The sequence below is a fragment of the Perissodus microlepis genome, chromosome 7, assembly GCF_051167445.1.
Source record: "Perissodus microlepis isolate ML-2025 ecotype Zambia chromosome 7, ASM5116744v1, whole genome shotgun sequence".
In the NCBI taxonomy this organism is placed as follows: Eukaryota; Metazoa; Chordata; class Actinopteri; order Cichliformes; family Cichlidae; genus Perissodus; species Perissodus microlepis.
Genome location: NC_140467.1, coordinates 27,123,548 through 27,149,174, shown reverse-complemented (window position 1 = coordinate 27,149,174; position 25,627 = coordinate 27,123,548). Strand labels below are relative to the sequence as shown.

At 42.5% G+C, this 25,627-nt stretch overlaps 1 pseudogene; it reads left to right on the top strand.

The window, feature by feature from the left end:
• The first annotated feature begins 302 nt into the window (after positions 1–302).
• LOC146383243 (uncharacterized) lies at positions 303–9,105 on the top strand (annotated as a pseudogene).
• Positions 9,106–25,627: the final 16,522 nt, after the last annotated feature.

Below are 25,627 nucleotides of genomic sequence, written 5' to 3'. Positions count from 1 at the left end.
CGGCGTTCTGTGTTCGGCTGCCGCAACAGTTTAGATCAGCAGCTGGGCTCTAATCCAGCACCACACACACTTTTACTGCAGACACACAAAGACACACACTAACACCAACATACAGACTCACAAACTAACACACAGTGAGTGATGCAGAGTCAGTGTGGGGCTCATGCTGACTTGTGTATCCACAGATACAAACGTCACATCTCTCCTCGTTTCACCTTCCACGTCTGGAGCCAAGGATTCGTAAAGTAAAGAGGAAGAGACGGTGAGGCAGAGTGTACAGTTCTAACCTTCCACGCGCCGTGATGTTCACCAGCACAGCAAACACTGCACAGTACCAACGTAAGCTAGAAACGACTGCTGCCACTAAGGTCTATGAGCATGACAGCCTCAACAGTCCGGTGCACATTAAAGGTCTTCTGTGTTTGCCTTTCTGTCCGCATTTGTGTACTGTGTACTCCGTGTACAGTCTCCACATGTACACGGATATTTCAGTAAATGTTGTTTTTTATAAGCTTTGGCTTTTCATCCACACAGAACCTGTGATTTAGATCAGTGACACCGAGTGTTTGAAAAACTCTGTCCAGGTTGATCAAAAACTCTGTCTCTGCCTTTACATAACAACAAAAAAACAGACATTTTTCCAAAAGTTTAAAGTCTAAAACCTTTATCTCCTTTTTTGACACCAGACTGTGTGCTGTTATTGTTTGCAAGCTTCTGATTGGACAACAGTTCTATACTGTTAGGGTTATACCTGTTGCTGTTGCTTTGACATACCTCTTGACATTTTTTTTTGTGTTTTTTTATCCAGCCGTCAGTTTTTGGCCGTTTATCCGGGTTTGGTTTTCAAGGACAGCAGTCTAAGAAGACCTTCATGGAACAGGTTTTCATGGCGAGCGGCCACATCCAAGCCTTACATCGCCAAAGCATCGGATGGAGTATAGCACACCACCACAGGACTCTCTGATGTGACAAATCACACGTCTCTATCCGGCTCTCTGATAGATAAGTCTGGGTTTGCCGGTTGCCAGGACAACGATACTTGTCTGACTGCACTGAGCCAAGTGTAAAGTTTGGTGGAGGAGGGATTATGATGTGGGGTGTTTTTCAGGAGTTAGTTCCAGTGAAAGGAACCCTTCACGCTTCAGCATACCGACACATTTTAGACATTTTCATGTTCCCAACTTCGTGGGAACAGAACATGTTCCCACATGGCTGCACACCTATACACAAAGAAGCTCCATAAAGACATGGATGACTCAGTTTGATGCAGAAGAACTTGACACAGAGTGTAGTGTTCATGGCTGAATGAACTGTCTCTTAAACTGATGCTTCACAGAAACTTTATTAGAGATGTGGTTCATTGAGACTATTGGTGAAAACACCATCAGAGCTAGGAACAAAAAAACTAATCCCGAAATATTACTGCCTTAAAATTAAAATATTAAGGTGACAAACATTTCTCCTGCACACCTAAACTATAACATGCACATCAAATCTACGCTTTATATCATGTATCTATGCAGAATATGTTTCATATCTCAACCCTACATAATAAATCAGGTGAGGCTGCAAAGTATTCACTGGAAAACTAAAACACCCTTATGACACTACTAAAGTTCACCCGATTCACTATATTACCTCACTAGCTTACAACGACACATAAACTCTGTTAAACAGCATTTTGATTGCATATAACTTATTACAGTAAAGGAAACATTAACAAACCTGTGCCACTGTCATCCAGGTACTTATTAACACAGGAAACTACATTTCTCTCTGCTTAAGGCATACTTTTTGCCGTATAGTAAAACCCACATTATTAACTAGCCTTTTTCCTATTTTGCGCTAGTTTCCTTTTTCAAAATAAAAGCATGCTATAGCTGCAATGGGGAGATGATAATATGTTAATGAAATAAGAATGGATGTTGCTCAAGTGTGTGTGAAGGCAGACCAGCGAACCCTTTTGACCATATAATGTATGAATGTTTGTAAAATCACACCTGCAGTCACAATTAAAACTGTTTTAAAACAGCAGTTCAACCACCAGGAGAGCACAGTGCTGCTACCAGCTGCTCCCCAGGTGAGTCTGTTTCCCACATACCTGTGTCACCTGCAGGCAGAGTGAGAGGAGGATGGGCTACAGGTGTGCTTTATAACCGAGCACACGGAGTGACAGTGACACAAAATAATGTGGACTCACCTTTAGTACATGCGTTGTTGTGTGAAGTAATTTGTGTTGTTTCACCTTTTTATGTTTTCCCCAAATTGATGTTTTCCCACACTTGATTGAATTGATACACACACACACACACACACACACACACACACAGGCCTCTCAAGCATCTTGGTATAGCTATAAGCTGAACTTCAGGAGGGGAGCCAAGTGTGGTTGTAGGCTGATGGGTAGAACACCTGTTAATAAGGATCTGTCTTACAATGAGAGAGGCTGAGGCTTCAATTCCTGCCTCTAACACAAACTCAGGTGTTCAGTGGGCTTCATGGCTTCTTCATAGGTGTTTTAGCTTTACTGTAGGATGATCTAAACATGATGACATATAACAGAGAGCAGCTCTGTGGCTCAGGTGGGAACACACCTGTCCAGGGTGTCTGAGACTCAAACCTCCATCCTGTGATGGAAAAACTACACATTCAGTTCTTTTTGTTGCTGATCACCTCAGAAAGCAGGATCTGTCTGATCCGGTCTATAAACTGAGCAGCAGGCACTCAGGGGGCTGTACAGATAGATTACCAGCTCAGTCTTCCAGTGTTAGAGGTTCAGAGTTGGGACCTCATAGTGGACACAACATAGTTGTTAATGTTTTGCCCAACTTGAAGGGCCTGTAACCTCAGTGAAATATTCACGCCTTCATCAAATTTATTATTGTATTACCCTGAAAATATACTGATCCAAAGTATCCTTTACACATTTAAACAAATGAAGTAATATTATTCAGTGGACAGTGTTGGGGAGTAACATGTACCGGCGTTACGCATTTAAAATACAAAATATTAGTAACTGTATTCCATTGCAGTTACTGTTTAAAAAGGTGATATTCAGAATACAGTTACTTTGTTGAAATAAATGGATTACACTGCGGGCTTTTCCTGTTTCATATGTTAGGCTGTCCCCTCTCTATTTGTGGTAATTCCACTCCAGTGGAAACCCAAACAAAACACGCATTAAGAGGCTCTAATGCCTGTTTCTCAATCTCACGCCCATGTCACCCCTACTTGCGGCTCGCATAATGATGTGAAGAAATATTGTTTAAAATTATTATTCAAAAAATTATTTAATATGAAGGCAATAGGCAGAGTGTTACAGACATAGCCCTATACCCGTTATGTGCACACACAAAAAAGGAGAGTTGAAAAGTACGAGTTGGAAATATAATGATAGCCACTGCAACCAAAAGGAGTGCCTGACGAGCCCAGTTGTAAGTAAGCTATTAAGACTCGACTGTACACTGTGTTCGTGTTTTCCTCCGAAATAATAAGTTCCGTTGGAGCAGCCTTTCAAATCCTCTCTCTGTCTCTCACTAGCAAACTTGACCCAGACAACAAAGTAAAGCTATTTTTCGGCTACGAGAACGACACGAACCCGATGTATTAGCCAGAGGTCCCTTTACTACAGTTCGGAGCCGCGGACCTGTTTTATATACGCGCGGAATAGTTTTCTATACGAGATCGCTGCAAAAAGTGCAGCACTTTACACCGTGACCTCATGTAAAGTGCAGCCTGTTACTCATTTTATATTAAGATTTAAAAATCCAGTTGGTATTGGTATGGTCAGTAACCTTCTGTAATAGTAATAAATCACACAGCAATAGTACATTCATGTAGTTGTAAAAGCATGATAATATATTAAGTAATCCAAAGTATTCAGAATACGTTACTCTCATTGAGTAACGTAACTGAATACGTTACAAAATACATTTTGAGGCATGTAATCTGTAGTGGAATACATTTTAAAAGTAACCTTCCCAACACTGTCAGTGGCAGACTCTCGGGTCTGAGGTTCTTCACATGTTTTGGATGTTTTCTGGTTTTTCCTATGTGAGCTTGGGGCATCGTGACAGGCGGCTTGAGCCGGCTGTAGCTGCTGTCTTTATCTAAATCAAAAGCATCCAAATATGTAACTTGCACATAGAAGTCTGATATAATCAGTGACACCTAGGAAGGGACTAGGTGACAACCAAGAATAGTTTGGTTACTACTAGAGAGACAGCTGACGGTACGGAAAGACAGCACCCGGGGCAGGATGGGCTAGCACCCCAGCTTGCGTCTCTCGTAAGAGAGAGACCTAAACTAAGCTACAGAACAGTCCTCAGAAAGATACCCCCAGGAGGTCCCAAGAGGGGGCGGGGGATGAGATCGCCACTTGGACAGACCAAGCGGTATGTACCCAGGCTAACGACATCACTATGAGATGTTTCTGCTGCAAGTTATGTAAGAACGTACATGGCCTTAAAGTCCATCAGGCCAGAATGAAATGCAGTGAGAAAGAGAAGGTGGTGCAGCCTGGCCAGGAGTCACCCCATAGAGCTCGTTCCTCCATGCACTGCAATCCCCAGATCCAAGCAGAATAGTTCAGCAACGACAACGGATCAAGTGTGTTGTGTTTTTATGTAACACTGGAGATGATGCCTCGTTTTTAGGCACACTTTAATGTTAATTAAACTGTTTACATCGCACACTTCCACTTCATAGCACATAACATTCAGATTCAGTCTATATAAGCTTGTAAACACAACAAAGTGGGCCCCAGCCAGTAAGGGAGTTGAATGGTTACAGTTTGACAGAGACATGATAAACTTGATCCAAACTACAGCAAAAGGAGATTTTGACTGCCGAGAGATTTGGCCTTGTCATGAAAGGTAACACCAAGCCCATCTAGACTATGAACCAAAGAGCCGCTAAAATCCACCAGCTGAGACAAGAGCTCCGCACCCTCAAGAAAAAATACAAAGTTCTACTGAGGAGGACAGACAAGCCCTAGCTGAACTTCGTGACATTCTAAGGAATAGACTGGCAACCCTCCGGAGAGCAGAATGGCACAGGAGAAAAGTAAGACAGGGCAAGAAAGTGTACTGCATTCATTGTTAACCCCTTTGGTTGTAGATAAACGTAGCGGCCGGCTCGACTGCTCAGCAGAGTAAGTTCACGCTTTCCTGCATGACTTATTAAGCAATCCATCGAGAGAACAGGAGCTCAAACCCAACAGAGCGTTCATTAACCCAGCTTCTCCAACATCAGTGTTTGATCTGCCAAACATTCTGAAGGAGGCTGAGGTAGCAGCACGAGGTGAGAATAAAGTAAATACTCTTCACAGTTTAAAAGACAACGCCACTCTGGGAATTTCACCCAGAGAATACTGGAAGTAACACTAATCACCAAGAAGGCAGTTAGGTTTGTTATACTCAGTACAGAGACGAGGTTCAATGATAAAACAAGTTGACAATTTATTAATAATTATTTAAAACACCGTATAAAAGCACAATCATAAATATCCATGTACAAATATGCTTAAAAAGGTATTCAGAGCTGAGGCTTACCAGTGAAGGAGCAGGGATGCCACGCACAAACTCAAAAAAAGACACACCAACACACCAAGACACAAGTGCTACACAAAATCACACTCACACTAATAAACTAAACAAGGAAGGTGTGTAGACTCAAAGGATCCCACCACCAAGGCACCCTAGTCTCCTCCACGTCGGCACTCCGCATCTGAATAAAAGAAACAAAGAAATGTTAATATATTACAACAAAAATAATATATAGCGCTGGGGGATAACCCAACTGCAGGACCACACTGGTGATCTGCAGCTAGAAAAAGGGCCTCCCACCAGTGGCGTAACAAAAATCCAAACAACAGATCAAAACAACAGAAAAACAACATACAATCTGGATAAAACTTTAAAATCTGGAGCAAACGGAATCGCCGTGTTGCTCCAACTTGCCGTCTGCCCGACTATAAGTTAATCATCCAGTCAATCAATATGTACGCCAGCTGACTCCCATAACCAGCATGCATATGGCCGCTGTCCACGCCGACGTCCACTTTAAAAAGCTGGCAGCAGCAGGAAAAGGAACCTCGCAACGGGAACAGACGGTAAAAGCAAAGCAAAGCAGCAGCACTTCAGTTAGCATAGCGTTGCGTAAAACTAAGGCCCACACTTCCTGCAAAGCATAATAAGTAATTACTATAAAAGAACAATAAAAGGCAGAGATCGTAACAAAATTGAATTACGTACCGAGTAAACCGCGTCATGAAACATGAGCAGAGTGGCTCATAGGTGGCTTCTACAGCTATGACCTAAAAACAATATCTGTTTACCACCAAGTAAAGTAATGTCCACACTACAATGAGTAAACACCTACCAGCCGCAATGGAGGCTTCAGAAGGGTAACCCGCAAATGATCTCTGCAACACCAAGGGGAAGTCAGGTGACCAAAAAGGAGATCACAGGTAAGCGATCCAGGAATGCTCAAATGGCCACTATTTATACTAGCGCCCCCTAATGCGCCAGGCTGAAAGTGGGTTGAACCAAGGAATAACATTCATCCTGCCACACTGAGAAGGTGGTTAAGGCAGCTCACTCAGCCTCTGCTCCAGGCCCCGGTGGTGTGCCATACATTGTATACAAACGCTGCCCTCAGCTCCGGCGTCACCTCTGGAAAATCTTGAAGGTGATAAGGGGGAGGATTGTTGATCAGTGGAGGTATGCAGATGGAGTGTGGATCCTTAAATAGGAACGCTCAAGGCACATTAGTCAGTTTCAGTCCATCTCACCACTGAGTGGAATGAAAGGTGTTTTTTAGCATCGTTTCCTGGAGGCTCACTGAGTTTCTCTTCACATGTTTTGGATGTTTTCTGGTTTTTCTAATGTGAGCTTGGGATGATCTGACATTGAATATGGTGGCCAATTCAGCTGAGGTGGAATGCAGAGGTCCTCTAACCAGGTCTGACGTGTGGCAGCCCCCCAGAAGAGCCCTTATGGATGTTACAACAACATCAGTCCCAGGAGGAAGGTGGATATTGCAAGGTCTCTAAAAACTTGTCACCTGGGCAAGGATGAGTTTCAAACCTTCCAAATCGAGATCTGTGGTGTTAAAAAGAGGGACAGTGGAGGACAATTCAGTTTTTCCTTGGCTGGAACGATCATCCCTTCCATCAGTGAGCAACCAGTGAAAAGTTTGGGGAAGCTTTTTTAAGCATCTCTGAAAGACTCCACCGCCTTCCACAAGTCCACCAAAGAGCTGGATAACTGGCCCCCTAAGGTTGACAAGTCAGGCCTGCCAGGTAGATTCAAGACCTGGATTTACCAGCACTCCATCCTACCGCATGTCCTGTGGCCTCTGCTTGTTTTCTCAGTTCCAGTTTCAACTATGAAGTCCCTCGAGAGGAGAATTACTAGCTTTCTGCGTAAATGGTTGGCCTTCCCCCGCTGCCTCAGCAGTGCAGCCCTTTATGGACCCAGTAACACCTTGCAGCTCCCATTTAATAGTCTCTCAGAAGAATTTAAGATGGCACACACTAGAGAAGTCCTTCAGTATAGTGATTCGAGGGACCAGAAAGTGGTATTGAAGTGAGAACAGAGAGGAAGTGGAGAGCAGAGAGAGAAGTGGAGGTGGCAGAGTCGCACCTCAGGCAGGGGCAGCTGGTGGGGACGTTGGCCACTGGGAGAGCTGGCTTGGGTCTTTGGGAAAAGTCTTTGGACAAAAATCATCAAGGCAGATTTCCATCGTTTCCATTTCCTTGTTCAGGTTGTATATGATGCCTTGGTAAGGTGTGGGGCAAGAGCTGGAAAGGAGCCCTGTCAGCAGTGAAGATTACGGTCAGGTCTCCTCTATACACCTCGGACTAGCAGCTGTAAACTGACCTAGGGAAGCAGTTGAAATTCCCTCAGCACATTGCTGAAACATCACTTCAGCCAGACATAATTATTGTCTCGGAGGCAGCAAAACAGCTTATTGTCCTCTAACTCACCGTGTCCTGGGAAGAGCATATGAAAGAAGCAAATGAAAGGAAACATGCCAAGTACAAGGAGTTAGTAGAGAAGTGCCGAGGAGGGGGCTGGAAGACGTACTATGAGCCAATAGGGGTGGGCTGCAGAGGCTTTGCAGGACGCAAACCAAACCAACTGAACCTAACAGGAGTGGCTAGGAAGAGGGCCATCTGGTCTGTATGTGAAGCCGCAGAGAAGGCCACAAAGTGGCTGTGGATACAGAGGGCTGATCCATGGGCAGCTGGTGCTGGGTCTGATCAACCATCGTCCAAGCTGGGTCACCTGGACGATGTTGAAAGACCCGAAACACCCATTGACCCCAGGTTAGATCACTGATGATGCGTCCCAGCGCATCCAAAGATGTATCTCGCACACACACAAACGAAATGGAAGAACATGTGCACAGCGTTCACTTTATTCAGGTCTTTCAGTCACAGAAGTCTGTCTGTGTAGTGCTGACATTATTATAATACATAATATTTACCCTCAGCGACAAAGAAGCACGTGCACACTGTGAAAATGTTTCTACATACTGCTTGTGCTTCATCCTGCTGCTGTTTTCAGGTGATTTTATTAATGTTGCACATTTAAAAACATCAGGATTTGACCCAAAACGCTTCCCAGTCATGAAGTATACAAATACTGAAAAAAACACATGCATACAAGGTCCCTCAACGGGATTAATGCGTTATTGAGCTGTGTCAGACTTTTCTCTTTGTACCTGCTGAATCACCATGGTAACCGATGCTAAACAAGGAGAAGGCTTCTTCATAGATTCACTGAGGATGGAGAGGTTCAGCCAGTATTAAAGATCGCTGCTTAGCTGGAAGCCTCAGGTTCAAACAATGCCTGCAGTCGAGCAAGAAGGTGAAACTCTGCAGGGGCAACTCTGCAGCTGCCTCTGACCTTTGACCCCAGCTGTGGAATGGGGCCAGAGAGCAGATAAACTATAATAGATTTGCAGATTGTAATGTGATTAGATTCGCTGTGTTTCTTAATCAGGTGCACTGCTGGTTTCTACAGACAGGAAAAGCAGCAGTCCCAGGGTGAAATAAACTGTAAGCTGTCCTTGGGTCAGCTGTGGATCACTTCATGAACTGAATCTGTATAAAAATGAATAATCATCCAACACATAAGAGCTCGTAACTGCTCCAATATGAACTGTGATGGTGCGTCTTTCTAACCAGACTATAAAACTCGTTTTATTTCTATATGCATGTCCAACGTTGCCAAACATGCAGCAACATTCAGTTTCAGACTTGGGAGACCTTTGAAACGCTCCAGAGAGGACACAGTGGTGAATCAGTGGGCAGGGTCAGATGTTTTAGAAGACTAACTATGAGTGGAACATGGTACATGGTCAAGGGGACCCAACAACCCCCCAAATCCTTAATGTGTCAGTTCAATCTGTCACAGTCTGACTGTGGCAGACTGTATGGAGTGACGAGGAACATGCAAATCAACAGATGACCTGACGACGAGTGACTGGACAGCTCAGGAGTACAGCCATCGCTTCCAAATGAAACTACTCAGTGCGGTGAACAGGGGTAAAATCCTTCCACATGTAAGAAAATGGCCCTTAAATGCTCATTGTGTTCACAAAAGAGGCAGAGTGCTCCTGAGCAGCGTCTGTATGAGACAAGCTGAGCGCTCTCCATCAACGGTCACATGAAAACAAAAATACCAAAAACATTTCATAAATCTGGCATCAAAGTAGTGATGCAAACACAGCTTCCTTTTTATCCTCTGAGTCATTTCATGAACCAACATTGAGTTCAAATAAGAAAAACACAGACCATGCTTCACCGAATGCAGACCTGCCAAACACGAGCGCTAACGTCAGGATTCTGGTTTCATGGGGTTTCTCTCGTGTTTACCTCCTGATGTGTGACTCTGTGTCACCATTCATTCATCTCTTCCTCCAACATCATGCTCAGTTCCCTGTTTGTGATGTTTTGATCCAGAGACGATCGTCTTTAATTAAGAGATGTGACGAAAAATTCCTGCCGATCAGCAGCTGGAGCTCTGATTGGCCAGCTGCTGCAGCAGAAAGAATAAGGATATAAATCAGCTGAGTAGCAATAGCAAATTTCATTTCTCATCTTTCAAATTTTAAAGAAAATTAATTCTGAAATTCAAAAATTTAAACCCACGTTTAACTAATGATGTTATGAAGCTGTGTTTGGACACACAGGAACATAAAGATCACAGCGCCCCCTCTGCTCAGTTCTGATAACACACTTTCACAACTACAAGTAAAATTCACTCGTGCAGCTCAGTCATCGTCACTGCAACAACAGCCGTGTTTGTGTTCATGGCTGAGTTGTGATTGTGACTGTGGAGTACAGGAACCTCACAGGCCTCAGAACCGGTCCGCTCATGTCTCTGCAGTCAAAGAGTTCATAGAGCAGCTTTAAAGTCTCACTTCAAGACCAACAGAAATGTATTGAGGTCTCTGAGGTGTGTGGTGACTAGGGATGGGTATCGAAACCCGGTTCTTGTTGAGAACCGGTTCCCACTGTTTCAATACCTTGGAATTGTTTGCCATTTTTGCAAACAATTCCCTTATCGATTCCAGTCGCCCCGAATGATGTCACCACGTTGCGGAGCGTCATTTACCTGGAAGGAAACATGGCGGCTCAAACGCTCAAAAGTTTGATTATACTTTACGAGAACGGATGACAACAGGGCAACTTGCAATACTTGCAAAGTAGATATTTCATTTAAGGGAGGAAACACTACGAATATGCTAAAGCATTTGCTCACAAAACACGCGACAACCTTAAATGAATATCGTGTTTTTAATTTCGCTCCGGACTCGTGAATCTCAACCCAGCAGCAGCGGTAACGTTTGCACGTCCTCTCCCGTTAATGCGGCAGGTAAATAATCAACTAACAGTGCATATTATGTTAGCGCGATCTGCCTTATTACAAAACCTGCTATTACTGTGCATTTAGGTGACCATGATGAGAGAGACAGACAGAGTCTGGCTGGCTCAGATGCTGGCAGTTCTCGCTGCAGTCTACCGGTAGCGTCTCCTTTCAGGCCAGGATAGACGAATGTCACCGAGCAGTGACTAAGTTTGTGGTAAAAGACTTGCACCCATTTGCCACAGCAGATGCCCCGATTTTCGGTAAGTGAATGTGTTTAATTGTAGGCAGGGACATTACTGGATATTCTTGTGTAATTGCTACAGAATAATTTATGTTATACTTTGTTATTGCTACAGAAGAATATTTATTTTATTATTTTGCATTTAGAATTTTTTTTCCTGGGGACCCTGTGACACCCCATTGAAGAGCCGTAGGCTGTGGATCTCTTAAGATCTCACTGTTGGGTTTGTAAGGCCATATTACTCCTAAATTCCTATCTTGTTCAAAGAGAAGATATAAAACAAAGTTCTAAGCTAATCGACCTTAGTGTTCTCCTTTTTTAAAAAGAGTCGATAAGAGAATCGGAATCCTGAAAATCTTATCAATACCCATCCCTAGTGGTGACCTGACAAAATGTCTCTCCTGCTTTGTACGCAGCGCTCTTCAACACACATGACACTGTCGCTGTGTCAGTGCCGCCCCTTCCTTGGATGGCTCTGATAGTTCCCTCCCCCTGCAGACTGAAAACGCCCACAGACCTACAGAACTGGAGATCTTCTGATCCAGTCGTGTATTACATTCAGTTCAATTCAATTTTATTTATACAGCACCAAATTACAACAGCAGTCGCCTGAAGTTGCTTTATACTGTAAGGTAAAGACCCTACAATAATACAGAGAAAACCAAAACAACCATATGACCACTTATGATCAAGCGCTTTGGCGACAGTGGGAAGGAAAAACTCTCTTTTAACAGGAAGTTAACTACAAGTTTTCAAAGTCACTGAAATCCTCTTGCTCGCTCATGTTCCTGATTCTCACATCACCTCTGTGGACATGTTCACCTGCTCCCTGATAGATCCTGCCCCAAGTAACAGGAGCCATGATGTAGAGGTAATCAGTACTATTCACATCACCTGTCAGTGCTAACCATGATAGGTCTCTTTTATGAACCGTGACCCCCTACCCCCCGTGTCCATCTAGTGCGTGATTGGTTCTTGCTCCCAAACAGACAATTCAAGCAGCTGGTAGGTGTGGTTTATGCATGGCCGGTCCCCTCTCTGTGACATCATACAGAGCAGGGAAATAAAACTGTGATAAAGGGTTACTGTACACACATTGAGCTCATTATTAGAAACTACAGACATGTTTAACATGAATGTCCCTGTGGCTCTGACTGTTTGACTGATGGGCTAAAGAAGCAGAAGGAGCAGAGCAGGCTGGAGACCGAGTGTCAGATATCAGCCGTCATGTTCCTGGTTTCTCCTGATAAGTGGCCCTTGTTATATTTTTATACACACATTTGCAAAAACTCAGAAACCCTTTTTTTCTGAAAGTGAAAATACTGCTGTGATGGCATCATTAGCGTTTCAAATATATTAGTTCCCCATCTCACAGCCCACGTACTGTCATCCGCAGTGTTTCCCGTAGGCTGGAGTGACACTGAGCACACATACAATAAATGTCAGTACTCAGACTGCCACATCAAAGCCTGAGAGTTACTTTCTGTCTCTTTTCATCCTTGTTTTATTAGATCTCACACAGTTTCTGCGTTTGTGCAGGGGTGAACAAAATGAGGATGTACCCAGCACACAAGGTTTAAGATAAAGCTTTTAGGAAGCTCTGAGTCATTTCAAGCACAACAGAACAAAGTCAAACATGAGGAAGGAGCTGCTCTGGGCCTGGAATGAAGAAACGTCATGCTTATTTCCTCAGATTATACCAATCCACGTTCAACAACTATGCTAAAATCTAAGATCTGCTTCTCCTGTGGAGCTTAAACTGTGGAGCAGAGGAGTACAAAGGTGTGATGGTGGTACGGCTGCAAAGAAGAACTGCTTTATTGCATTTGGGTTCAAGGAGAGTGACAGTTTAAATATCGTCTTGATAAAATGGAGCCTTAGATTGACCGACAGGGCGGTGCAACTTTACCAGATCATTTGGGTAAACAGGAAGGCAAAGGTTTCGATTTACGGGTCAGTAAATATGCCAAACTTCATTTACGGAGACAAGCTTCTCCGACTGAAAGAATGAGACTCCAGATACAAGAGGCTGAAATGAGTTCCTCCAAAAAGGGAGGCTAGACTGGCGCTTAGAATACAATGAGCAACTCAAATACTGAAGCATGTTATTACCTGTGTGCCCATGACTCTGATGGAAAACAGATCTCTAGTCTTGGACTCAGGGTTTCGAGTTTTTGTGTGAAAATGTTTTGAAAAGTGATTTAAGCTCATGTTTCCTGTTACTCGTGTTATTTTATATTTCATTGTTGTCCTCTGGCACCTGGCATTGGTTCTTTAGTTTAGCTCTTAGTGTAGCTGTAGATGACTTGTTCCTACAAAAATCAAATCAGGCATTACCTACTAACAGTACCACTCATTCGACCACTGATAGTCTGCTTTCTCTGTTCAACTCAGCTTGTCTGGAAATACTGGATTCCATTGCTCCTTGCACCACTAGGTATCTAAAACCTAAAACCCAACCGTGGTTAAATAATGACACCAGGGAATGCAGACGGGCATGTGGAAAAGCAGAAAGACAGTGGAAAAAGGACCTTCTCCAAGTGTCGTTTGAGGCACTTAGAGAATCCCTGTCAAGTTACCAGAAAGCTGTAAGAGCAGCAAAACAAAATACTTTTCCAAGATTGTGTCCAACAACTGTCATAAACCTTGGATTTTATTTGGTATTATAAACTCAGTTTTTAATCCTCCCACTGCTGATCCTCATATAGCAGTGAACATAACAAGTGAGAATCTAATGAAATTCTTCATTAATAAAATTGTAGATACTAGATCCCACGTTATTCCTCCCATTTCTGACCCAGGTGTTTATGCTCCAACCTTGGCTGGTTTTGATCACTTCGAGCCAGTATCCCTTTCATTACTTAATGAAGTAGCCCTTTAAAATGTACCCTGGATATTATTCCACCTAGGTTACTGAAAGATGTTTTTGACACTGTTGGTGCATGTCTGCTTTCTATTGTCAATAGCAGTCTTTAGTCTGGGTCTGTTCCCTCTGATTTTAAACATGCTGTGGTGGAACCCATCCTTAAAAAGCAGAGTCTGGACTCAACAGTTCTAAATTGTCTTTTTTGTCAAAAGTTCTGGAGAAAATTGTCCTTCTGCAACTCCAGACCTTTTTAGACCAACACGACATTGGTGAACTATTCCAATCTGGTTTTAAAACGCACCACAGCACTAAAACCGCTCTTTTAAAAGTTTCTAATGACCTTTTAACTTTTACCGACTCGGGAGATTCTGTTATTTTAATATTATTAGACCTCAGTGCTGCTTTTGACACAGTAGATCGCAGGATTCTTATCTCTCGACTGGAACAATGTGCCGGAGTTAAAGGGCTTGCTTTGGAATGGTTTAAATCCTACGTATCTAATCATACTTTCTCTGTTAGATTCAGGGATAAATTGTCTCCAAAGACGACACTTTTTTGCGGGGTCCCCCAGGGCTCTATCCTTGGTCCAGTCCTTTTTTCAATTTATATGCTCCTGTTGGGATCTATTTTTTTTTTTTTTTTTAAACAATGTCTTTTTTATTAAGAGGTTTCCTTTTATACACATAAACATCAACATATATATTATACATATAAACAGAAAGAAAAGAGAAGGATTACAGATGATCTGTACATTAAGGTTAAGTAGTACATTTAAGCTGTGAAATGAGTTCAGAAATGTATCTTCGGCTGTGAAATAAAAGGAAAGAAAAAGAAAAAAGGGAAAGAAAGAGAAAAAAGAGAATATAAGCAAATGTATAATATATCCCAAAGTAACATAATCCCTGCAAAACAATCCCATTCATTCCCACCCAGGTCACTGCCTGCACCCGCACACTGTATTTCCACACCTGACTTAAGAGAGTTTACTGAAAAATTCTTATAGATTTTGAAAAGCATCAAGGAAGGGTCCCCACATGTTTTGAAATTTCCCAGTGGAGTTCTGAAGTGAGTGTCTTATCTTTTCCAGTTTTAGACAGGCCATGAGGTCATATAACCACTGTTTGTGAGTGGGAGGGGCAGCGTCCCGCCACCTCAGTAGGATTGCCCTCCTGGCCAACAGGGAACAGAATGATAATGCCTGTTTTTTAGAGGCCGGTAGAAGCACCTCATTCCCACTGATGCCAAACAGAGCAAGAAGGGGGCCGGGGGCCAGCGTCACACTGAGAATCCTGGACAGGGTACGAAAAACCTCTGACCAGAACTGAGTGAGATTGGGACAAGACCAGTACATGTGGACCAGTGAGGCTTCAGCAGTTTTGCATCTGTCACAATATGGAGTGATTTCAGGGTAGATACGGGATAATCTGGATTTTGAGAAATGGGCTCTATGCACCACTTTGAACTGGATTAAACAATGGCGTGCACATAGTGACGTTGTGTTGACATGTTTGAGTATAGAGGCCCATGTTTCGTCAGAGATTGTCATGTTTAAGTCTTCTTCCCACAGTGTCTTGAGCTTGGATGAAGAGGTATGTGTCAAATTTAACATTTTATTGTAAAGCAAGGAAATCAGCGCTCTATTGGTTGGATTGAGTTGTAGGATAGTTTCTAGTAGTGTAGGCTCTGGTGGAGGGCTTGAGCCTGAAGTCTGGGAACAAATAAAGTGCCTGACTTGCAAGTATCTGAAAAAGTGTGATGGTGGAAGAATATATTTATTAGCAAGTTGTTCAAATGATGCTAGTTTGTTGGCTATGAATAGGTCCTTAAAGCAAGTTATTCCACTTCTGTGCCACTCCGCAAACCCACCATCCTGGGTAGAAGGTTTAAAGAGATGGTTAGATGCAATGGGGCTGAGAAAGGAGAAGTCACAAAGTTTAAAATATTTCCTAAACTGGCCCCATATTTTTAATGAGTGCACCACTACAGGGTTGGGAATGAAGTTGAATGAAGAGGATGAGAGTGGAGAACAAAGTGCAGCTGGTAAGGATATACTGTTGTCACTATGCAATTCCATAGTGACCCAGTCAGGACAACCACTCCGATTATGGTAAAAAATACCAAAACACCAAACATCGTATGTTAGCAGCCCAATAATAAAAAGGAAAGTTGGGAAGTGCAAACCCACCCTCAATTTTTGATTTTTGAAGATGCATCTTATTAAGCCTTGGGCGTTTACCCTGCCATAGATAAGATGAGATGACAGAGTCCAGCTTATTGAAAAAAGTGTTGGGAATGAAAATGGGTATGGCCTGGAAAAGGTATAAAAATTTGGGTAGAATGGTCATTTTAATTGAATTGATACGTCCTACCAGAGACATAGAGAGTGGTGTCCAGTGGGTAAGGGACCACTTCACTTGGTTCAGCAATGCACTCACATTTTCTGTGAAAAGGTTTTTATGTTTTTTTGTCACTGTGATTCCCAAATATGTAATTTTTGTCCTTTCAACTCTGAAGGGCAAGCAGGTGAAGTCTAACATACTTGCTTTGCTACTTAGCGGGAAGAGCTCACTTTTATTAAGGTTCAGTTTATACCCTGAAATCTGACCAAATTGACTAAGCAGATTCAATGCAGATGGTAGTGAGGCTAAGGGCTTAGAAATAAAGAGCAGGAGATCATCTGCATAGAGCGAGACCTTATGTTCTGTATTGTTTCTCCAAATGCCGTGTACCTCTTTGCAACTGCGGAACGCAATGGCAAGGGGTTTTATGGCCAGATCAAAAAGCAGGGGGCTGAGAGGACATCCCTGGCGTGTGCCTCTGTGAAGTTTGAAAGGTTTTGACAATTGGAGGTTAGTTCGTATTGTAGCAGATGGTTGAGAATAGAGTAATTTAATCCATGAAGTAAATTTCGCTCCAAAGCCAAATCTATCAAGGACTGCAAAGAGATAATCGAACTCAACTCGATCAAAGGCCTTTTCAGCGTCAAGCAAGACTACACATTCATCAGAGTCTGTAGAGCTGGAGTAGACTATGTTAAATAGCCTCCTTATGTTAAAATATGAATGACGACCCTTAATGAAGCCTGTCTGGTCTTTCGAAATAATTTTTGGAAGAACTATTTCTAGTCTACGGGCAAGTATCTTGGCTAATATTTTAGTGTCTGTGTTCAGTAGAGAAATGGGTCTATAGGAGGCACATTCCAACAGATCTTTTCCTTTCTTTGTAATAAGTGTAATACAGGCTTCATAGAATGATCGAGGAAGAGATCCTTGGGATCTATTTTTGAAAAATATGGAATTTTGTTTCACTTTTACGCAGATGATTCTCAGATTTACCTTCAACTAAAACGAAAATCTGTGAATCCTCTGAAGGGACTGTTCGATTGTCTAAAAGATGTCAAGGCATGGATGGCTCTAAATTTTCAAAATCTAAATGAACAGAAAACTGAGGTCATTCTCTTTGGTCCTTCTGACCATTATGACCTTGGCCCCTTAGGAAATTATAAAAAACCATTTGCAAGAAATTTAGGGGTGATTTTTGACAGCAATTTAACATTTGATAAATAGATAAATAATGTAGTCAAAACCAGTTTCTTTCATCTTCGCCTAATTACAAAAGTTAAGCCCTTTCTCTGTTTCAGAGATTTTGAGAAAGCGATCCATGCCTTCATCTCATCTCGCCTCAACTTCTGTAATAGTCTCTACTCTGGTGTCACCTCTTCATCAACTGGCTGACTGCAGCTAGTTCAAAATGCTGCAGCACGGCTCCTAACTGGCACACATATATCTCGTATACTTGCATCACTACACTGGCTGCCAGTAGGCTTTCGAATTGACTTTAAGTTCTTAACACTTGTTTTTAAGTCGTTGCATGGACTAGCCCCTACATATCTTGCTGATCTCCTAACCTGGTATTCTCCCCCAAGATCCTTGAGGTCTGCAGACCAAATGCTTTTGGTTATCCCTAGGTCCAGATTAAAACACAGAGGAGACCGGACATTTTCTGTGACTGCCCCCAAATTTGGAATACATTGCCTTTGCATATCAGATCCTCCCCAACACTGGATACTTTTAAAAGTTGTCTAAAGACCCATTTTTATTCTCTGGCTTTTGATTCATCATGAGTTTGTTACTATTATTCTTTTTTATGATTTTATTCTCTTTTTTTAAATATTTTATTCTCTTTTTTATGATTTTATTCTCTTCTAAAACACTATTTGGGGGGGGGGATTATGTTTATTGCCTTGTCCATTTTATTGTACAGTACTTTGGTCAACACCTGTTGTTTTAAAAGTGCTATATAAATAAATTTGAATTTGAACTTGAACTTGAACTTCAGGTTTATTAGTTCAGTTTCATGTTCCAATTCTGCGCCTTCATTCAATCGTTCTTTTGCTGTTAGGTTGTGCCTCTCTTCCTTTTATATTTTGGTAAGTGTTGCCTCGTGTTGGTTAGTTGTCTTTAGCTGTGTTCTCCTCCTGTTTGCACTTCCTTCATCGTCTTTTGTATGTACTGTGTTAGTCTTCGCTTGTCGAGATACCCCTCATGACTGTGTGCTCTAACTTACACCTTCCCTGTGATCTGAGTCATTTTTGGATCTCCTGTTTTTGTAATTTGCTTCTTTGATCTGGTCTTTGCTATTCAGCATTAAAGCTCACTTTAGTTTTATTTCTGTCTTCTGCAGCCTGTGTGTGGGTCTGCAAATTATTCCACCACCTTAAATATGTGTGGAGAGGATTGCTCCTCATAGTTAGAGGATGAGTTGCTCCCCTGACCAAATGCGGTTGGGAAACTTGGGGTCTTCTTCATGACGGCTGGGACGGAGTGGGGAATGGAGAGGAGGGCAGTTGTGGGATTGATTGTGTTGTTGTTGTAACTGATTATCTCTTGTTGTTTATCAATGATGCATCATGTATGTTAATGAGCTCTGAGTCTGGATCTAAAGAGCAGGACTGTAGGCACATGTGGATGAACTGAGCCTTCGAGAGAAGGGCTGAGGAGCTGCAGCGTCCTGGTGGAACTCCGAGATAGACTTGAGGGATTATATTTCTTATCTACACCCCTTCTGCTCAGGATTCCCGAGGAAGAAGATTGGGATGACAAGGCCTGGCAGAAGGATGTCTGTGATACTCTTGTTAGCCTGTTAACTGAAACCTGACTTTCTGAAAGAAAAAATAAAGTCAGTGAATGATGAAGTCAGTGTAGTCACAATGATCTTTATATTTGTTGCATGTAGAGAAAAGGTCACTTGTAACTGAGTGTTTTTTGTTTGTTTGTTTTTTTCAGATTTGACTGATGATTCTGTTCGTGCAGTTTTCATGTCATGCTGAGCAATGCTTGGCTTTTTCTCCATTCATTCACACAGGAGCTTCAAAATAAAAGCCCAGAAGCTGCAGAGCAGTGAGACTTTCCTCTAGAAGGATTTATAGTTTGTAGACATGGAGTAGCAGTGTTTAAGGTTCAGCTCAGCATACAGGACACAACCAGACAATTGACTGAACAAACTGGACAAACCAATGATGTCCATTTCTGCCCCATGTACCTTTGTGGTTTAGAGTCTAAACAAGCAGGTAGAAAACTTAAGAAAACAATCACGCAAGACTCAGTGACACAAATCCCGCTCTTTGATGAGCCATCAAAGCAGAAATCCTCCGGTTGGTCTGAAAGGTTTGACTAAATTCATAGTTCCAACAAGACTGCACAGCATGGCAACGTTTTTAAATGAGCCTCTAAAGTAAGACCAACAAACAAATTCACCAAAAAAAACAAAGTTCAAACCAACATTTAAACCAACGTCCAAACTGTGAGAGGCAGTTGTGTCTCAGAGGTCAGTTTGATCGGCTGTCTGAGTAGAAAGCACTTCTTTGGGTTCTTTGGGTTAAGAGGGGTTTGAACACAACCCTTAGCCCCTGAGGAAGATGCTGCACTGTACCTCCCACATTCTTCCTGCCGATCAAACCTCGACCTGCCCGTCTCTTTCCTAACCTTGAGGCCAGCTCTGCCCTCTTGCTCTCAGGTTGTCACTGTTCGTTACACCGATATAGCTTGAAGTGCTCTTTTGTCTCGAGCAGCTTTCACATGTGTGAATGTGTCTGAAAACCAGGTCCTTCCTGAAAAAGAGAGCATTGCTCTCAGTAGCTCAGACCGTCATAGTCATCCCTTACCCAAACAGAACAAATGATGCTTCACAGACCAACTTAGATCCATCATGAACATCCACCTCACTGAGGAAGAGACGGCCAGGCACACTGACAATTACCCGGAGCTCTCTCCCTCTGTGCTGAATGAAGAATTAGATTCCCTCTTTGTGCACGTTTGAAGGTGACTCAGCCATGCTGCCATGCAGGAAGCATGCTTTCAATTTGAAACCACCCGGGCTTATTTCATTTTTCCCTAAAAGTCAAAACACGAGTCGGCTTTGACAGCGTGACAAAAGAAAATCCAAAGCAGAAGTGATCTTACAACACCGACGCAGAGTTCCCAGCAGACCTCAAATTTACCCTATTTTAAGGTTTCATCATCATTCATCAGTGAGCATCACATCTATCAACATCTGTTCCCATCCATCAGCTGCATGACTGCAGAGCTGCACATGTAACCAAGCAACTGCAGGAGGGCTCTGTGCATGACTGATCGTAAATGACAGAAGCCCAAACAAACATCAAAAAGCTGCCAGTCCACACAGAAGCTTGTCAGGCATCTTGACTGGAGCTGAGTTGAGCAGGGAGTGAAAACGCCACAGAGTGCAGTGTGGACCGGAATTGAGTTCTGGACCTGCTGCAGATGATCCGAAGGTCAAACTACAAATGTGAAAAGGACATCTGTCACTATGGGGACTTACCTGTACCCTTATGATTTGTACCTGCTGGAGGACAGTCTTAAAGCTCTGTGCTGTACTCTGTTCTGCACCTAAATGTAAAACTGACCTTTGAAATATCGATGTGCGATTGGGTCTAAGGGTGACGAATGATATTTGTACAGGTGAACAATGAGTCACCACTCCGGCTCTCCAAGCAGGTGCTCACAGGTAGCCGGATGCCCTCTGGAGGTGTGTTTATCCCTGGAAGGATGTGCTGATATTTCTACGGCTGGGCGTAGACTCTGTAGTTCTGTTTCAGAGAAGAAGATCTCTAGCAAAATTGCTCTCCTGTATTAATGGATCTGAGAGTTTTCACTGCCACCTCATGTCTGAGTTGCAGGGGAGAGTTGAATGCAGAGGTGCGTATGTACCCAAGCATCTGAAGGAGGGTTCGTCACACAGCAGATCTTAAACTACAAATAGCTGCCGGTCCGCACAGAAACTGTCAGTAACTCAGAAGCAGAGGTGCGATTAGACAGGAAGTCCAGAGACAGCAGTGCATTCTGGGAGCATCAGCAGTCATCAGATCAGACAATCTCAGGAATCTGAATCGGTCCAGAACCTGAAATTTCTTCTTCAGCTAGTCTGCTGATGATTTCCTCATGTGCTTGTGACATCAGCCACCCTCTCTGAGCTTCAGCTGCCGGACTTTCCTCCCAAAAACATTTTCATCCATGTCTGGATTCCTTTTCCCAGCAGTGACTGCTCAGAGTCCAAACCCTCATTCTTTCTGTACTATGGAGGAGGTGGGAAGACTTTTTGGTGTCAGTGAACTAATATGTGAGTTTTTCTCCTTTCTTCACACATAATGTTGTTCAAGTGCACCATATCCAGCTGCTCTTTTTCAGTCTGTTTCATTGTTACTTTTATAACAGATGTGAGAACAGATTTTATCCGTGTGTGTGTTTTACTAACTTGTTTGGAATAATTTTTTCCAGCTTTTTCATCCTTATAAACCTCCTGCTATAATCTTGTAAATTTATTATGAACCATGGCTCAAACCATCCAGAGTGACTGTTAAACTTGTGTGTATGCCATCATTATAAAAGTCTGGCCTTTTTGAAACACTGCAGTGATAAAAATAAATGTATGAGCTTCCTTTGAAAGATAAATTCTCATTTCTTTGGCTACAACAAACCCCTAGTGCGATCCAAGACAGGTTTCTGCTGACCTGGTTTAAGTCAGGTAAGTGTGAGCCACATTAAGTGTACAGAAATATGAGTAACTCTAAAGGCTTTACTCTCACTGTATCAGCGAGCAGCAGTCAGTTCGATGTCTCAGGTGGGCTTCCGTCTGCACTGCCAGGGTTAACGGGCCCTGTGTGCTTTAGTCATGATCTGAAACCCCTTCCCGCATCCAAACTTCCCTCTGGATGCCAATGAGTGCAAAACCACAAATTCCATCATTTGTTTATTACCCCTGATCTTTCTAACATGGTCATCTGCAGAGCTCCTTCAGTGACAGACTGCGGCATCCTCGATGCATGAAAGAGCGTTTCAACAGGTCCTTCCTGCCTGCAGTGTCAGGCTGTACAATCAAAACTGCTCCCAACAAACATAGATGTTTACATCAGTGCTGTAACTTGCACTATTTTATCAACCAATTCACACTATAACCAGGGTTTGCATCTTATCTGTATTTAATTTTATTTTTGGCAACCATTGTCCTTGATGTAAATATGTAAAAATTGTGTATGTTTCTGTTCTGTCTTGTGTACTGTTTGTTTGTATATGTGTCTTTCTTGCTGCTGTTACACACGGATTTTTTCCGTTGTGGGACAATTAAAGGCTTCTTCTTCTTCTACTTCTTCTGAAACAGTTTAGAGGTCAGAGGGTTTTCCAGTTATCCCAAAGTAAAAACAGTACCACTTTCTATCACTCCTTTGTGTTATCAGCATGTACTCCCACTCTCTGAGTGGTTATTCAAGGGAAAGACACTCCTGACACTAGCACCTGCATTTACAAGAAGAAATAGCAAAATCAGCAGGCTGAGAGCCGAGGCAGCAAACAGGCGCACGAGAAACCCACAAACAGACACAGACTGGGGTAACTGGCCTCATCCTGCTCATCAGTGTGAAGTAGAAGACGAGGTCCAAGGAGCCACAGACACACCGAATGGAGAGAGGACAGTGAAAGGATGTTTGAAAAAATTAAAGGTGAGGGAGGAAAGAAGAGGTTGATGGAGGGGGAGGAGAGGAAGGTGGAAATGGGAGTAGGTCCATATTAGTCATTCTGTCCATGTTAATTGGACTGCAATTATATGGCTTTTGGCCTTCTTAGTGCTTCTAAAGATAGAGCGGGGGCCCATCCATCACACTCTCTGTCTGGGCCTGCAGACAGCTGCTGTGAATGGCTGTGCAAAGAGAGTCTGAATAAACAGGCAGACATCAGCTCACTGGCACGTCCACGACTTCACAGAGACACAGAAACCTCCAACAACACCAAGGACTCAAAGGTTGAACCTGGACCTCGTGTAACTCTGACTGCATGACGGTTAAACAGAGGAGGCTCCAGGGTCTGTTTGAGACCCCGGAGGGGGGGCCAGCGTGGCTGGGGAGGGTTAAACAGACCATAACAGAACACTGTTAACCTTATTTTAATCAGGCTTAAAATAACAGAAAAATACTGTTATTATTTTGATTTATTATGAGAGTTTATGTGAAACATGTTGCACATTTAATCTATAGTTCATGTCATAAAATTATATACCACCCATAAAAGGTCAAATACTGTAAAAGCAGTGCACAGATATATAACTACACACATCTACTGTTCTACTGATGACATCAGCTGTACAGAAAACCATCAGATATTTAATAAATCTTTACTTTTAAAATGGTTTTCTAACTTAAAGAAGCTTTTTTTAAACAGCCAGAAGATGTTTTTGTAATTATTTTATACTGCTAATTACAGATCTCGTCGAGTATCAGATATGACTCCACATTAAATCACGTGTAATGATGTGACTGACTGAATACTGAATACTAGCTGTTGTGTGCCGGCAGCTTAAAAGGTGAAACGTCTGTTCTTATAGATTTAGATCCAGTGTATTATATGTGGAAGCTGATGATCTTTAGTTTTCCTCCCACTGATTTTCCTATTTGATAAAAGTCATCACCTCCTCGTCCAAAGAAAACTCCATGCACTCCCTCTGCTAACTCAGAGAGGCCACCCCGCACCACCACCCCAACACCACCGCATCACCACCACCCGCATTTCCATTTTTCTGAGTTTCTGCAGAACGGTTCCTGATTTAACTCCTACTGATATTTCTATATTAGAAAAAACTGAATAATGAAACAAAATATTTTTAGAATGTCACTCTTATAAACTTTATTTTAAAACAGGTTTTCGTGAAATTATATTCAATGATATTCACTGAATTTTAATGATGCAAGCATTTAATTTTACAGGCATTTAACATTTATTGTTCAAAGTCATTATTATCTTTCATTTAACCAGTTTTGGTCAATAATCCTACAAGTTACACAACCACTGTAAAATTACATCTTTGACATAATTTCAGATGTTATGTACTTACACAGGTATTAAAAAACTTCCATAGTTACACGACATATGTGTTAATTAACACACAGATCAGTGTGAATTTCACAATCCTTTTGCTATTTTTCACTTTCACTCACTGCATCAGATTTTAGAAATGCATTTTATTCCCTGTTACAGGTTGTTTATGTTCATTCACATTAGACGTGTTCATTTACATTTTCGATGTACAGTTATGCTAACAGAAATCAGTGTACCTAATATTTCTAACACCACTGCACATGCGCCTCAGCTGACCCCGCTCTGCGGTTTTACTGCTTCATGGCCAAGCTGCTCTCATTCCCACTCACTTCCACTCTGTTTTAATTCCACTAACAGCTGACTGTAGAATATTTAGCAGAGGAAATTTCACGGCCGAACTTGTTGCACGGGTAACATCCTATCACAGTATCAACGCTGGAACTCACTGAGCTCCTGAGAGGGAGCCGTGTTGGTAGAAGCAGTCTACCTGTGGCTGTGGAAGTGATTGGAACACCTGAGTTCAGCGAGTTGGATGAATGAGTGAATGCTGGTAATGCAGTGTGAGAAGTGTGAGGGTTGGCTGAGACCAAGTCGAGAGGAGACCAAGTCTTTAAACTACAGCCAGATGCTGCTTCGTTTACGGGTGTCAGGCATATTTATGTGTTTTTGCGATGCACTCGCACAGCCCTCCTCACTGCTGTCTACTGTCTCACTCACTTACTGAGAGGACAGACGCACGCTCCACTTGACTGTTGCGTCTCTCACCCTCTCTGTTTTTCACATACTGATATTATCCTATATCCTCGCATGTGATTGGCCACAATATGGAGGGATTGGAGCATAGCTGAGCCACTGTGTGAGAGCTGAGCAGCGAAAGGAAATTAAGTGACGAGCCGGCTCTCGCTCAATGGGAGTCGACTCTTCTGATTCACTACAAAGCACTCTCTAAGCACGGCTCTTAGAGCTGATGCTTTTGAAATGACTGAAAGATTTATTAGGCTGTGTTTTGAGTTTTGTTCAAAAAAGAATGACTTCATATAGGAAAAGAATATATATCACATATGCAGGACACCTTAAACTATTTTTTTTTAATTAAGCAGCAAGGCAGAACAAAGTTGGGCTGTATCAAGACACGGGGACTAAACCCCAATTCAACCAGACCCAGAACTGATCCGGAATTAAAACAGGACTACAACAGTTCAAAATCAGGACTACTGAGGACTTAACCAAGACAGAACCAGAATCAGAACTAGAT